Raw genomic sequence first — 14,402 nt, 5'->3', positions numbered from 1 at the left:
CTCTGTGACATCACAGGCACCTGGCTGAACTTAGTTCAGTGCCTACTAGACCTTGAGAGTAATGGAAAATTAAGGAGAGGCTCTCCTAGTTTCTATTCCATTGTCAGGTTCATTTGATGCACAACTGGCTTTGGAGGAGCAATTTGCATTTAAGTTTCATCTGCCATTCTGCCACCTCAGTCCCTTGCCCAATGGACATCAGCCACTAGTTTTCCCTGTTGCCCAGGATGATGCCCGACCTGGCTGAGCTCACTCTGATGCTCCAGCACCTGCCATGTGCACTGGTCACAAGCTGTTCCTCCAGGATCCTGTACCATTACCACCTGGCTTTTACATCACCAAAGGAGGTGGTGTCCTCTACCACAGACTATGAGCTCCCCTGTGGGGATCCTCCCCCTGGTGACCTGGGAGGATCTTCCAAAGAAGCCCATGCTGTCTGCCTGTAATTCCATGAATTTTGGATGCTTGAAAATTGTTCATATCCTTCCTCCAGTGTGCAGATTCTCTCCCTCATGTTGACCGCCTGAAGATGCAGTCAAGGCTGTGAGGCCCAGAACATCCAGTACTACCTCACTTCCTTCCCCAAAGAAGATGGAAGTGGAGGTTCAAGAAGAGTTCTTAAAACTGATGGCAAAGAACAAAGAGGACCAGGTAGAACCCAAAAACAAGATAATAGGGACAGTCATAGCAGTGGGAATCTACCACTGAGATCTAGGCCCCTGAAGACCAAGGGAGTCTTCACTCCATGTAAGTGTAGTCCTGGGCTTCTGTACCTCAATTCTAAACACCCACAGGATAGCTTGAGTGGGAATGCTCAATTGTCTCGTATGGGATCCTCCTTTGAAAGCCAGGATGTCACAAGCTAATACCCTGAGGAAGATGCCCTGCTTCCTCTGAAGCCTAACTCAGAAGCAGCAGTGCTCTCTGGCCCAACCCCATGCTGCTCCCTGTTGCCAGAGAGATCCACAAACAAAGCGCTGGGTGAAGACCATGTGTCCACCTTTCCAGGACCACTAACTTTGAGTAAGGAAATGAATGCTGAAAATGTATCAAACAGTAATTTTCTACTGGCCTCTGCAAGCAGAAAGCCCTGAAACACAAAATGCCCACACCACGTTTGCTACCACTGCCACCACTGCCCCCACTGCTGTGGGACTGAGGTGAGCTGCTCCACCTACTGAGTTGCCTCGCTTTGCTGTTGACAAAAATCTGAGCACCTTGGAGAACACTAAGTGTCAGAGTAAAAAGACCTGGAAGATTAAAACTGTGATCATGGCTGACTGCCATGCCATATAGCTTGTCCCTTCTTTCTCTCCACCTGGCTTGGTGATTGCAGACACCCTGCCCCTGGCCACTTAGACTTGGCAGGTCCCTGCTATCGCTAACAACTTGTCTGACCCAGTTGCCTCACCCCAGAACATGTTTGTCCCTCCACCTTCTCTAATACCAAATGTTGCTCAGAAAGAAATCACAGTCTCTCACTCTACTCCTGCTGCTCACACTAATTCTCTTAATTCTAGTATTTTGGGAATTCCAGTTCATGAGAATGCAGGTCTTTCTTATACCATTATAACCACAACAGTCTTATTTCTTACTTCCCTATACCTTTTAGGACCTCAGCCTTCTCCTTCCAGCAGCCCTTCTTCTAAAATGAATCCCTGACACCTATGTGTATACATCCTCCCCCTTTTTCTGTGTTTCCCACTCCTCTTTCCCTGCTTTATACCACTGTTTTCACTGCCCAGTCTATCCACTCTGCAGACACTCCTTCCAACAATACAGCCAAAGCATCTGCAGATTTGGCCCCTCAGCCTACTTCATTTTATGAGTTTTTCTTTATTTACTGATTTTAGTGAAAGAGAGAGAAATATTAACTTTGTTGTCTCACTTAACTTATGCATTTAATGGTTGCATCTTGTATGTACTCTGACTGGGGATCAAACACCGCCTTGTCTTTTTGGGTTGACACTCTAATCCATTGAGCTACCTGACTAGGGCTACCTCTCAGCCTACTTTAGATCTTGGTGTCATTGAAATGGACACTATTCTCTTTCTGTTCTGCCATAATCATATCTTCTCCATACTCAAGAATAAGATTCCTCCCAGTTTATCAAATCTAATAGAGTGTGGAGCACAGGTGCCTTGCAGTCCCCTCCACTGATTTCCCTCATTGAAGGACCCCTGCACTACCTCAGACCATCCCTCTGGCCCCAAATCATATTTGAGCCAACCTCAGAGACCTCTGATGGTCAGCAGAGGGTAACCACTCTCATAAGTGCTCCTGTTAACACTGGATTACCCATTATGGGTTCTGCATCACCCATGCTCTGGTAGACACCACCTCTGCAAAACTCAACCCTGCTATTCACACTGAGGCTATAGACACCTCTCTTCCTTCCCAGGCTGTACTTTTTCATTCTGCCCTGTCTCCAGGGATAGCCACTCTCTATTGTCCATGGCACCTCCTAATAATGACAATACACCACCCAGTGGCATCATTGTCTCAGCTGATGTTTCCACACATTTACCTAAAAATTAGTGAGCAGAGGGACCCAAGTTTCTTATCTTCCTTTGGACTCAAGTATTACCTCTTAGCCCACAGCTGGGGCCAGTGACGGGCAGCAGCCTAAAGACCCTTTAATGTTAGTGAAAGTGATCACCCCGACACAAGGCATGGGCGTAAATTCTCCTGCAGTCCTGCCAACTAGAACAGCATAATGCACTCAGGTAGTACAGGTCTGCCATTGCCAAATTCTACATTTGCTACCACTGGCATTGCCCATTGGTGACCCATGAATTCTCCCTATGGACATATCCACAACTGCTGGTGTTGGAGTTGCCCTCAAGACATATAACCAGGGACAGTAGCTCACTGTTTGCCAATATGTCTGCAGGCTGACTTCCTGTGATGAGTCTTGCAGCTCTCCTTGATGGTGGGAGCTATAGGGTCAGTATGTCCAGCTCGGGCCCCACTCAGTCACAGGCATCCAGAGCATCAACATTAGAGATGGACTTAGAAAGGGACACAGCACTGCTTCTATATCTCATTTTAGCCGTATAAGAAGGGATCCATCTGGTCTCAGCATGGCTGCTACAGCAGGAAGAGCATGTACCACCTCAGTGCTTGGATACACTGCTGGCTCCACCTTAAATCCGTTCACCATAGGCTCACCTTTCTCTAACATATGTGGTGGGGTCATGTGACAGTATAACACCATCCCCATAATTGGAGATGCTAGTATTCATACTTGATATCAGTGCTCCTGTGGCTTATCTGGACGTAAAAACCTCCTGTATTTGGAACAGCCACTGCCATGGAGAATAAAATTAGGTCACAGGACATGTCTGTTTTCACCTCTAACCAGACCACCAGGGACTCTTCTGTTTACAGCACACCCATTATAGATGCAAGTCCCAGTACCATTCCTGTGTTTAGACCATTTGTAGTTGCACTTTTTTTCCAAGCACTTGGAACCCACCTGTGCAGCATCAAGGCGATGCTATAGGATGATAGAGTATCCCCCCCATGATGGGAAGACTTGTTATTCTTACTTTTCAACAGTATATCTGGGGTCCATTTGGCCATTAGCCAGGTGGTGCATTCATACTGAACAATGTCTGACCTGTGTTGGCAGGCCTATGCGTGACCACGTGCCATCAGGACACGTGTAGCCCAACTATCCAGACCACAAGTAGAGTGATAGGAAATACCACAAAACCTGCAATGACTGGATGTGCTTTTGACCACCATTGTTATAGTTCTGGGGCCCTCCATGACCTAAACAGTACTGCTATGGGATGGAGCACCAGATATTTTTAGAGAGAAACTTAACTCTCAGTTTAAATACCTACCTCCCAAGCTAGCCATGGAACTGTCAGGATGCCCTAAACACACACACACATACACACACACACACACACACACATTCTTGATCTTGTTAACGTGCCTCTGCTCTTTGTTATTATTCTTTTTTTTCTTTTTTTTAAATTTTATTTTAATTTATTTTTTTAAAATACATTTGTCTCTGCCTACACCCCCACCACTTTCCCTTGCCCCCTACTTCCTTCCCTCCCTCAGCTCTTCCCCTTTGGTTTTGTCCATGAGTCCTTGTTGTATGTTCCTTGACTTTCCCCTTCCCTTCCCTTCCCCCCCCCTTCCCTCTTGTCTCTGTTGATTTCTTTCCCTTTCAGTGTTGCTGGTCTTATTTTCCTTGCATCTTTGTATTGTTGGATAGGTTCCACTTATAGGTGAGATCATATGATATTTGTCTTTCACCCCTGGCTTATTTCGCTTAGCATAATGGTCTTGAGTTCCATCCATGCTGTCGTGAAGTGCAGTAGTTCTTTTTTTCTTTCTGCTGTGTAGTATTCCATTGTGTATATGTACCATAACCTTTTGATCCAATGATCTACTGATGGGCATTTAGGTTGCTTCCAACACTTGGCTATTGTAAATTGTGCTGCTATGAATATTGGGGTTCATAGGTTCTTTAGTATTGGCGTTTTGGTGTTCTTAAGGTACAGTCCCAGCAGGGGAATCGCTGGATGCAAAGGCAGTTCCATTTTCAGCTTTTTGAGGAATTTCCACACTACTTTCCACAGTGGCTGCACCAGTCTGCATTCCCACCAACAGTGGACTAGGGATCCCTTTTCTCCACAGCCTCGCCAGCACCTGTTGTTTGTTGATCTGTTTATGATGGCCTGACTGACCAGTGTGAGGTGGTACCTCATGGTGGTTTTGATCTGCATTTCTCTGATGGCTAGTGATGCTGAGCATCCTTTCAAATGCCTCTGGACCCTCTGTATCTCCTCCTTAGAAAAGCGTCTGCCCAGGTCTTTTGCCCATTTCTGGATTGGATCGTTAGTCTTCTTGGAGTGGAGACAAGTGAGTTCTTTATATATCTTGGAGATCAAACCTCTGTCTGCTGTATCATTATCAAATATATTTTCCCATAGGGTTGGCTCCCTTTTCATTTTGCTGATGTTTTCTTTTGCCGTGCAGAAGCTTCTTATTTTGATGAGGTCCCACTTGTTTATTCTTTCCTTTATGTCCCTTGCTTTAGGAGACATATCAGTAAAAAAACTGCTGCGTGGGATATCTGAGAGTTTCCTGCCAATGTTCTCCTCGAGGACTTTGATGGTGTTGCGACTTCTGTTTAAGTCTTTGATCCATCTTGAGTTTATTTTTGTGTATGGTGTCAGCTGATGATCCTATTTCAATTTTTTGCATGTAGCCGTCCAGCTCTCCCAACACCATTTGTTGAAGAGGCTATTATTGCTCCATTTTAAGCTTCTGCCCCATTTGTCAAATATTAAATGCCCATGTAAACCTGGGCTTATTTCTGGGCTTTCTCTTCTGTTCCACTGGTCTATGGGTCTGTTCTTGTGCCAGTACCAGATTGTTTTGAGTATAGTGGCTTTGTAGTAGAGTTTGATGTCTGGTATTGTGATCCCCCCTACTTTGTTTTTCTTTCTCAAAATTGTTGAAGCTATTTGGGGTCGTTTATGGTTCCATATAAATTTTGAAATGTCTGTTCTATTCTGTGTAATACGTCATTGGTATCTTACTAGGGATTGCGTTGAATCTATTAATTGCTTTGGGTAGTATGGACATTTTGAGGATATTAATTCTTCCAATCTATGAGCACGGTATATGCTTCCATTTATTTGTGTCTTCCTTCATTTCTTTTTACAATGTTGTATAGTTTTCTGCATACAGGTCTCTTACGTCTTTGGTTAAATTTATGCTTAGGTACTTTATTTTTCCTCTTGCTATATCGAATGGTATTTTTTTTTCTGATTTCTTCTTCTATTGCATTGCTGGTGGACAAAAATACCTTTGATTTCTGAATGTTGACTTTGTATCCTGCTGTTTTGCCAAATTCACTTATTAGGTTGAGGAGTTTTTTGGTGGAGTCTACAGGGTTCTCTATGTACACTATCATGTCATCTGCAAACAATGATAGCTTTATTTCCTCTTTTCCTATATGGATGCCTTTTATCTCTTTCTCTTGTCTGACCGCTGTGGCTAGGACTTCCAATACAATGTTGTAAAGAAGCGGTGAGAGCGGGCATCCTTGGCGTGTTCCCGAAAGTAGTGGGAAAGCTTTCAGTTTTTGCCCATTGAGTATGATATTGGCTGTAGGTTTTTCATATATGGCCTTTATTACATTGAGGAATGCCCCATGTATTCCCATTTTGCTGAGTGTTTTGATCACAAATGGGTGCTGTACCTTATCGAATGCTTTTTCTGCATCTATTGACATGATCATGTGGTTTTTGTCTTTTCTTTTATTTATGTGATGCATCACGTTTACTGATTTGCGTATATTGAACCATCCCTGCATCCCTGTGATGAATCTCACTGGATCGTGGTGGATAATCTTTTTAATGTATTGTTGGATGCGGTTTGCCAATATTTTGTTGAGGATTTTAGCATCTCTGTTCATTAGCGAAATTGGCCAGTAGTTTTCTTTCTTTGTAGGGTCTTTATCTGGTTTTGGGATCAGGGTGATGCTGGCCTCATGAAATGAGTCTGGGAGTCTTCCCTCCTCTTGGATTTTTGGGAATAGTCTAAGAAGGACAGGGGTTAGCTCTTCCTTAAATGTTTTGTAATATTCTCCTGGGAAACCGTACGGCCCTGGGCTTTTGTGTGCCGGGAGTTCCTTGATGACTGCTTCAATTTCCGCAGCTGTTATCGGTCGGTTCAAGCTTTCTATTTTTTCCTCCTTCAGTGTTGGAAGACTATACTTTTCTAAAAATTTATCCATTTCATCCAGATATTCAAATTTCTTGGCATATAATTGTTCATAGTAGTTTCTAACGATCCTTTGTATTTCTGTGGTATCAGGTGATATTTCTCCTCTTTAATTTCTGATATTATTAATTTGGGTTCTCTTTTTTCTTGATGAGTCTGCTTAAAGGCTTCTTAATTTTATTTTTCTTTTCAAAGAACCAGCTTCTGGATTGGTTGATCCTCTGAATTGTTCTTTTCATCGCTACGTCATTCAGTTCTGTTCTAATCTTGACTATTTCTTTCCTTCTACTTGCTCTGGGATTTACTTGTTGTTGTTTCTCCAGTTCTTGAAGTTGTAGTGTTAGGTCTTTTATTTGAAATGTTTCTCTCTTTTATAGGTAAGCCTGTATTGCTATGAACGTTCCTCTCAGGACTGCCTTTGCTGTGTCCCATAACTTTTGGACTGTTGTCGGTTCATTTTCGTTTGTTTCCAGACATTTTTTGATGTCTTCTCTTATCTCATTATTGACCGATTCATTGTTTAATAGTCTACTGTTCGGTCGCCATGAGTTTGCAAGTTTTTGAAGTTTCTCTTTGAGGTTGATTTCCAGTTTCAATCCCTTGGGGTCTGAGAAAAAGTTCGGTATAATTTCAATTTTCCTGAATTTGCTGAGGTTTGCTTTTGTCCTATCATGTGGTCTATCTTTGAAAAACTGCCAGGAGCATTTGAAAAGAATGTGTATTTTTCCTCTTTGGGATGTAAAGTTCTATATATGTCAGTTAAGTCTCTTTGATTCAGTGTGTCATTCAGTGCCACAATATGTTTATTAATGTTTTGTTTGGAAGATCTGTCCATTTTTGACAGTGGGGTGTTGATATCCTCTAGTATCAGTATGTTGCTGTCTATACCTTTTCTGAAGTCATCCAGAAATTTCCTTATAAACTTGGGGGCTCCATTATTGGGAACATATAAGTATACAATATTGACATCTTGTTGATAGATTCTTCCTTTAAGTATTATACAGTGCCACTCTGGGTCTCTTTTTATGGCCTTTGTTTTGCAATCTCCTTTGTCTGATACAAGTATGGCAACCCCGGTCTTTTTCTCTTGCCCATTTGCTTGGAATATTTCTTTCCATCCCTTTACTTTCAATCTGTGTAGGTCTCTTGCTCTGAGGTGGGTCTCTTGTAGGCAGCATATGTGTGGGACATGTTTTCTTATCCATTCAGCTACCCTGTGTCTTTGGATTGGGGCATTTAGTCCATTCATGTTGAGAGATATTACTGATAGAAACTTACTCATCTTTTCTCTTTGTACCTGTTTTCCTCTCTCTCATTCTTTTCCTTCATCTGCTTAAACCAGTCCCCTTAGCATATCTTGGAGTGCTGGTTTGGTAAAGGTGTATTCTTTTAGCCTTCTCTTGTCTGGGAAACCCCGTATTTCCCCTTCTATTGTGATTGAGAGCCTTGGTGGGTAGAGCAGCCTTGGCTGTGGGCCCTTGCTTTTAATGGCTTGGAATATTTGTTGCCATTCCCTTCTGGCTTGTAGTGTTCTGTTGAGAAGTCAGCTCCTAGCCATATCGGGGCCCCGTTGTATGTTAATTTTTCCTTCTCCCTTGCTGCCTTCAGGATTCTCTCTTTGTCTTTGACATTTGCCATTTTAATGATGATGTGTCTTGGAGTGGACCTCTTTGCGTCCCTCTTGAGTGGGGTCCTCTGTGCCTCCTGGACCCATGAGAGCCTTTCTCTCCTCAAATTGGGGAAATTTTCCATCATTACTTTTTCAAGGAGGTTCTCTATCCCTTGCTCCTCTTCTTCTCCTGGTATCCCTATTATGCGGATATTATTGTGTTTCAGGTTGTCCTGCATTTCCCTAAATCCCTCTTCATTCTTTTTGAGTCTTTTTTCCATTTCTTGTTCTTTCTGGGAGCTTTTTTCTACCTTATCCTCCATCTCACTGATTCGATCCTCCACTTCTTCCAGCCTGCTTTGGATTCCTTCTACTGTGTTCTTCAATTCAGAAATGGTATTCTTCATATCTTCTTGTGTCTTCTTGATAGTTTCTATGTCCTTTTCCAGGCTGGTATAGATTGCTGTAAGATCCTGATAGTTTTTCTGCAGTTTCTCCTAGTTATCTTTGAGCTGGCTAAACTCATTGAGCTTCGTTAGAACCATTGTTTTGAATTCAATATCTGATAGTTCCCTTGCCTCTAATTCATTTAACTCTCTCTGTGGGGAGTCCCCTTTTCCACTCATTTGGGGGGAACTTCTTTTTCTTCCCATTTTTGTGAGAGTCTGTTAAGTATTTTTGTCCTTTCCTTTCTGGGCCTGCCTCTGATGATGTCAGTTGTTGACCCTATATGACCTTGGGTTGTTTGTTTGAGCCTTCCAGGAGTCTACTCTCTGTGTCTGACTACTGCTTGGGGCAGCTCTGTGACCCCTTCGGTCAGGGTTGGGCTATTTTTTGGGATATCTCTGCACTCTCAAGCTAGCTCCTTGAGCGCGCTCCCGCCGCGGCTGGATCCACCACCTGCCTGGGCTCGCATGTGCTTGCCCCAGACCAGGGGTCTTATTCACGACCTCGTGTACTCATCCGGCCCCCTGGCCAGCGAGCTCCCCGGCACTGCTCAGTTTATGGTTTTCTATTGTGTGTTTTCCCGCTTTTGGCTCTTTGGGTACGTTGCTTGCCCTTGCCAAATGGGGACTACGGAAATGGGAGGAAGTCAGCTCCAGGGCTCTCCGGTTAATCCTGTCTCTGGTCTCTCCTCTAGGGACTCTGGGCAGCTCTACTAATTTTGTGGGCCGCTCCGCAAACGCAGGCAGCCGGGTCAAATTATGCCTGCCCTTGCCGCTCTGTGCACTCCCTCGCAGGCCGTATGCGTGCCAATCTGTGGGAGGCGTTGCAGGCCGGTGCAAGCGTTAGCCAGCCTGCACGGGTCACACACAGGCTCGCCAACCCTCGCGGTGACTCGGTGCAAGTGTGCAAGCCTGCACCAAGTGTTTTTGGGGTGTCTATGTGTGCTTTTCAACTTTTGGCTCTTTGTGGGTGTGGCCGCCTCCGCGCAATGGAGACTATGGCAAGGAGAAGGAGTCGGGACTCCCAGGTTCCTCCCCCCTTTCTTTCCCAAATGCCTCCATTTCTAGTCTCTCCTCAGGGGTCTCTGGGCAGTTCTGTTACCCCTTCGGCCAAAGATCCACCACCTGTGCCCCCTGTGTTTCAATCACGGGCAGTCTGGTTCATGTGCGACCCGCTTCTGCCTCTTTCTGGGCTTGCCTTTCCAGCCCACAATGGAGACTACAGAATGGGGAGGGAGTGGGTACTCCCTGGTTCTTCCTCCCGTTCTTTCCCCAACGCCTCCGTCTCCAGTCTCTCCTCAAGGCTCTCTCAGCCCGTCTGCACTCAGCCCCGCAGCTCACATGCGTACAAGCTGTGTGCAGAGCGCACAAAAGGCAGGTTAATTGATTCCCTTATGCCTGAGCGAGATGGTAGCTGCAGAGTGGGAGGTGCGTTATCGCTGGGGTTCCTCCGGCCGCTGTGTCAGTTCTCTTCACAAAGTTTCCTCACCGGTATTTTCCCAGGCACCAGCCCACCCTGTTGTCACCTCTACCCAGAGATCAAGGAGGGTGGCTGCCACTGCAATTTTTGCGTTGGCCATTTAAATGTCTCTTTGCATCCCCAGCCACCTGTCTCTGGCAGAGAGCGCCCCTAAGCTTTTCCGGGTTGTGTTTTCTCTGTATTGTCTTGGTTTTAGCTGCTGTAGTTTAGGGGTTCCTGTTTATGATTCAGACCCCATTCTTCTCGGGGGAAGCTAACTGGCCGTTTCAATGTCCCTCTGGTGCCAGTGCCTGTGGGCACCCAGCCCACCCTCTCGAGCCTCCATCGCACTTCTCACTCTTTGGAATCTGTGAGAGTAGAATCCACTGTCCGCGGCTCCAAGGCTCCTCTCCCACTATCGTTCCATTGTTTTCCAGGTGATTCTGTGTCATTATTCTTTAACTCAGTCATAGAGGAAGAACTGATACTTGAATGGAGATGTGTTTAGCCAGATGTAACTGTGTATAACTTTTTGTGTTCCAGTGATTGGTGTGTGGAAGCAGCCACACTTTAATGCAGCGTGTACTGGCCCCTGAAATCTTGTTTTGAGTGTAAGGGATGATAACCCTGGGGAAAGGAATGTTCAGAGGTGGGGAAGTGGGTGGATCACTTTTGTCCCTTTCTTCTATGCTTTTCTCTTCTCTCCTACTTCTCTGACCTTATAGAGGCTAGAAAATCTCTGCTCTGTTATAGGAAAACATACTTTACACTCTTAGTTTTTAAAAATATTTAAATCTGTTTATTTGTGTATTCTTGTTTAATTTAGACTTAGGCCAGTCATTCTCACACATTCTCGCTTCACCCAGAGAGGGTAAATTTCGCATCTAGGTTCTAGAGTCTGAAGGAGGAACAAAGGGAGAAAGAGCTCATACCTGTTCTGTAATTACTGAAAATTTATGTTTACTTAGAATTTGTCGCGCTGTTTAAAAATATCAGAAAAGATCTTTTTAAATAATCAGGCAGGGCTCTAATCTAATCTGCTAACATATTAAATTATACAGGTTAAAATTGAGCTCAGTTCTGGCTGATTCTAGAATTCTGCAGGGTCTCCACTAGCCTTGATAAAGGCAAAATTCCTGACTTTGTGGAGCCTAAATTCTAGTTGGAGGGGAGAAAAGCAACAACAAAGATATGTAAATTATCTGCTAGGTTAGCCAGTACCAACTGCTATGGAGAATAAAGCAGTATATGGAGGATTGAGATTTTGGAATGAGAGAAGCAGAGTTTTTAGTTTAAACAATGGACAAAATAAGACTCTCTGGGAAGGTGAAATTTAAACAGTCTAGATGAAGGCAACTGAGTCAGGCATCTGAGGGAAAGCATTCCAAGTGATGCGAATAATTACAGCAAAGGCCCAGAAGAACAATGCCTTGGTTTTTCAGAGAGCAGTTAGTAAATAAATGTGGGTGGAATAGAACCAGGTGGGAGTGGGGAGAGGATAAATATGTGGGTTGAATCCCCTGCATCATTTATTGGCTCATAATCACAGAAGACTCAACCCTTGAGTGTTTCAGTGTATTCAGGGCATTTTCTATGGCCTACCTTCCAAGATTTTTGGAAGAAGAAAATATAATAATGTAGGGAAGTAAGTGACTTACAAGTCATCTTGTTATTGTATTATACATAAGGATAGGTAATAGGTAGGTAGATAGTTAGATGATAGATAGAACATAGAGTTAGAGGCTGAAATTTTATGTGTCCCTCCAAAAAAATCTAGATTGTGAACTCCTGACTCCCAGTGTGATGATATTTGGAGATTGGACCTTTGGAAACCAATTGTGTTTAGAAGAGATCATGAGGGTGGAACTGTCATGGTGGGATTAGTACTGTTAAGAAGAGAGAGAGAAAGAGAGAGAGAGAGAGAGAGAGAGAGAAACCAGAGCCTTCTGCCTCTGCCATATGAGGGCACAGCAGGAAGGTGGTTTATCTGAATGACAGAAAAAGGAGCCCACTATAAATTAAACGTCTTGATCTCAGACTTAACCTTCACAAGTATGAGAAATAAATGTTTGTTTAAGTCCCTCGTCTATATTTTCTTATAGCAGCCTGCACAAACTAAAATAGGTGGGTGGGTAAGGAGACAGATATAAAGGTAGACAGATAGATATGTGGTAAGTACATAGATACATAGATGATGTATGGAGATAGAGTTTATATATATGTATGTTTGCTTAATGAGTTTCTTAAGCAAGAGTGTTTTGACGCCTTCACTGAACAATTAAAATAAGACATTCCTATTTTAAATGAAACATAGCAGTGTTTACTTTTATGAAGTAAATACAGAAAAAAACATAACTGAATCTAAAAATGCTCAGCCTTGAGCCTACTGCAACATTTACCAGGTTAACCCTGTATGATGCTGAATCATTTACTGTAGGTTGTTTATTACAGTTAAAGAGGATCAAAGTTCCTGCTTCCAGAGACTAGCCAGCCCTTTTCAGTCAGAACTGCCTCACAGAAGCAGGGTTGAAATCCAGTTTGCTTCTAATAGTCCAGCATCTTAGCTCTTGACTTTTCTTTTTAAAAGGGCTTTGAGCTATCCCTGGTCAAGTCATTCAGTTGGTTGAAGTTTTGTCTTGTACAATAAAAGGTTGCAGGTTTGATTCCCTGTCAGGGTGTGTATGGGAGGCAACTAATAGGTGTTTCTATCTCACATTTCTCTCTCTCCTCCCCATCTCTTCCTCTCCTCTCTCTCTCCGCTTTCCTCTCTCTAAAAATATCAATAAACATATCCTTGTGTGAGGATAAAAAAAAGAAATGAGCTAAAAATAATGATCCTGATAAGGCAAATAATTAACAAATGCATAAGAAATGTAAATTTGATTTTTAATTTTATGTTTTGATGCACTCACACAGTTCAAGCTATTTCCAAACAAATAAAAGTAGTTTTTTATTTTTATAAAAATAACACATAAACATGATAGCAAGTTGAACAATACTGAAATTCAACCTTTTCTACCCCATTCTGCTCTCCAGAGATAGTTTTTCACTACTTCAATGTTACTCCCTTCATTCTAATCATTATGCTTATCCTCCTGTATCATAGCATATTTGCTTTAGACATTTTACCACATTGACATGGGGAGGAAAATAAACTCTCACTCCCACTCTCACTACTTTTCCTCTCTCTTCTTTTCTGATATATCATATTCATTTTATTATTTTTCTGTATCTTTTTGGTAACTTCATACAATTCTGCCAGTTTTAAAAGGAAACTGGTAGCATAGTAGCTTAAAGCACCTGGGCTGGAATCCTTGTTCTTTAGCTTATTAACTCTGTAAATTTCTTGTGCCTTTGTTTCTTCATCTGTAAGCCAGGGGAAAGAATACTTATTTTATTAGGTTGTTCATTATGATGCAAATAATAATGCAGTTGTAGATGATACTTTTGATAAGGGATAAATTTCTAAAATTTGTAAATAACTCATGCGACTCAACATCAAAAACAAAAACAACCCAGTTAAAAAGTGGTCAGAGGACCTGACTAGATATTCCTCATAGAGGACATACAGATGGTCAATAAATGTATGAAAAGATGCTAAACAACACTAATCAAGAGAAATGCAAAATAAAACCACAATAAAATATCGTTTCACCCCTGTCAGAGTAGCTATCATCAATAAGTCAACAAACAACAAGTGTTGGTGAGGATGTGAAAAAAACGCAGCCTTTGCACCTTGTTGGTAGGAATACAGGCTGGTACAACCACCTTGGAAAACAGTGTGGAGATTTCCTCAAAATATTAAAAATGGAACTGCTTTAGGACACATTGATTTCACTTCTGGGTCTTGTATATCCAAAGAAACTCAAAACACTTATTTGAAAGAATATATGCACCTTTATGTTCATTGCAGCATTATTTACAATAGCCAAGATATGGAAGCAACCAAAGTGCCTATCAATAGCTGAGTGGATAAAAATTTTTGGTACATGTATACAATGGAATGTTACTCAACTAAAAATAAAGAATGAAATCATTTGTAACAGCATGGTTAGACCTAGAGGATATTTTGGTAGGCAAAATTAGTCAGACAGAAAAAGACAAATATTGAATAATTTCACTTATATGCAC

At 42.6% G+C, this 14,402-nt stretch overlaps 1 pseudogene; it reads left to right on the top strand.

Moving 5' to 3' along the window:
- The first annotated feature begins 227 nt into the window (after positions 1-227).
- The window catches only part of LOC129063203 (nucleophosmin-like), a 111,039-nt pseudogene continuing 96,864 nt past the window's right edge, over positions 228-14,402 (top strand).

This window comes from Pteronotus mesoamericanus, unplaced genomic scaffold (assembly GCF_021234165.1).
Source record: "Pteronotus mesoamericanus isolate MK-2021 breed Mesoamerican mustached bat unplaced genomic scaffold, CSHL_Meso_final scaffold_85, whole genome shotgun sequence".
In the NCBI taxonomy this organism is placed as follows: Eukaryota; Metazoa; Chordata; class Mammalia; order Chiroptera; family Mormoopidae; genus Pteronotus; species Pteronotus mesoamericanus.
The sequence above is the reverse complement of the archived record's forward strand: the minus strand, read 5'-3'. Positions and strand labels throughout refer to the sequence as shown.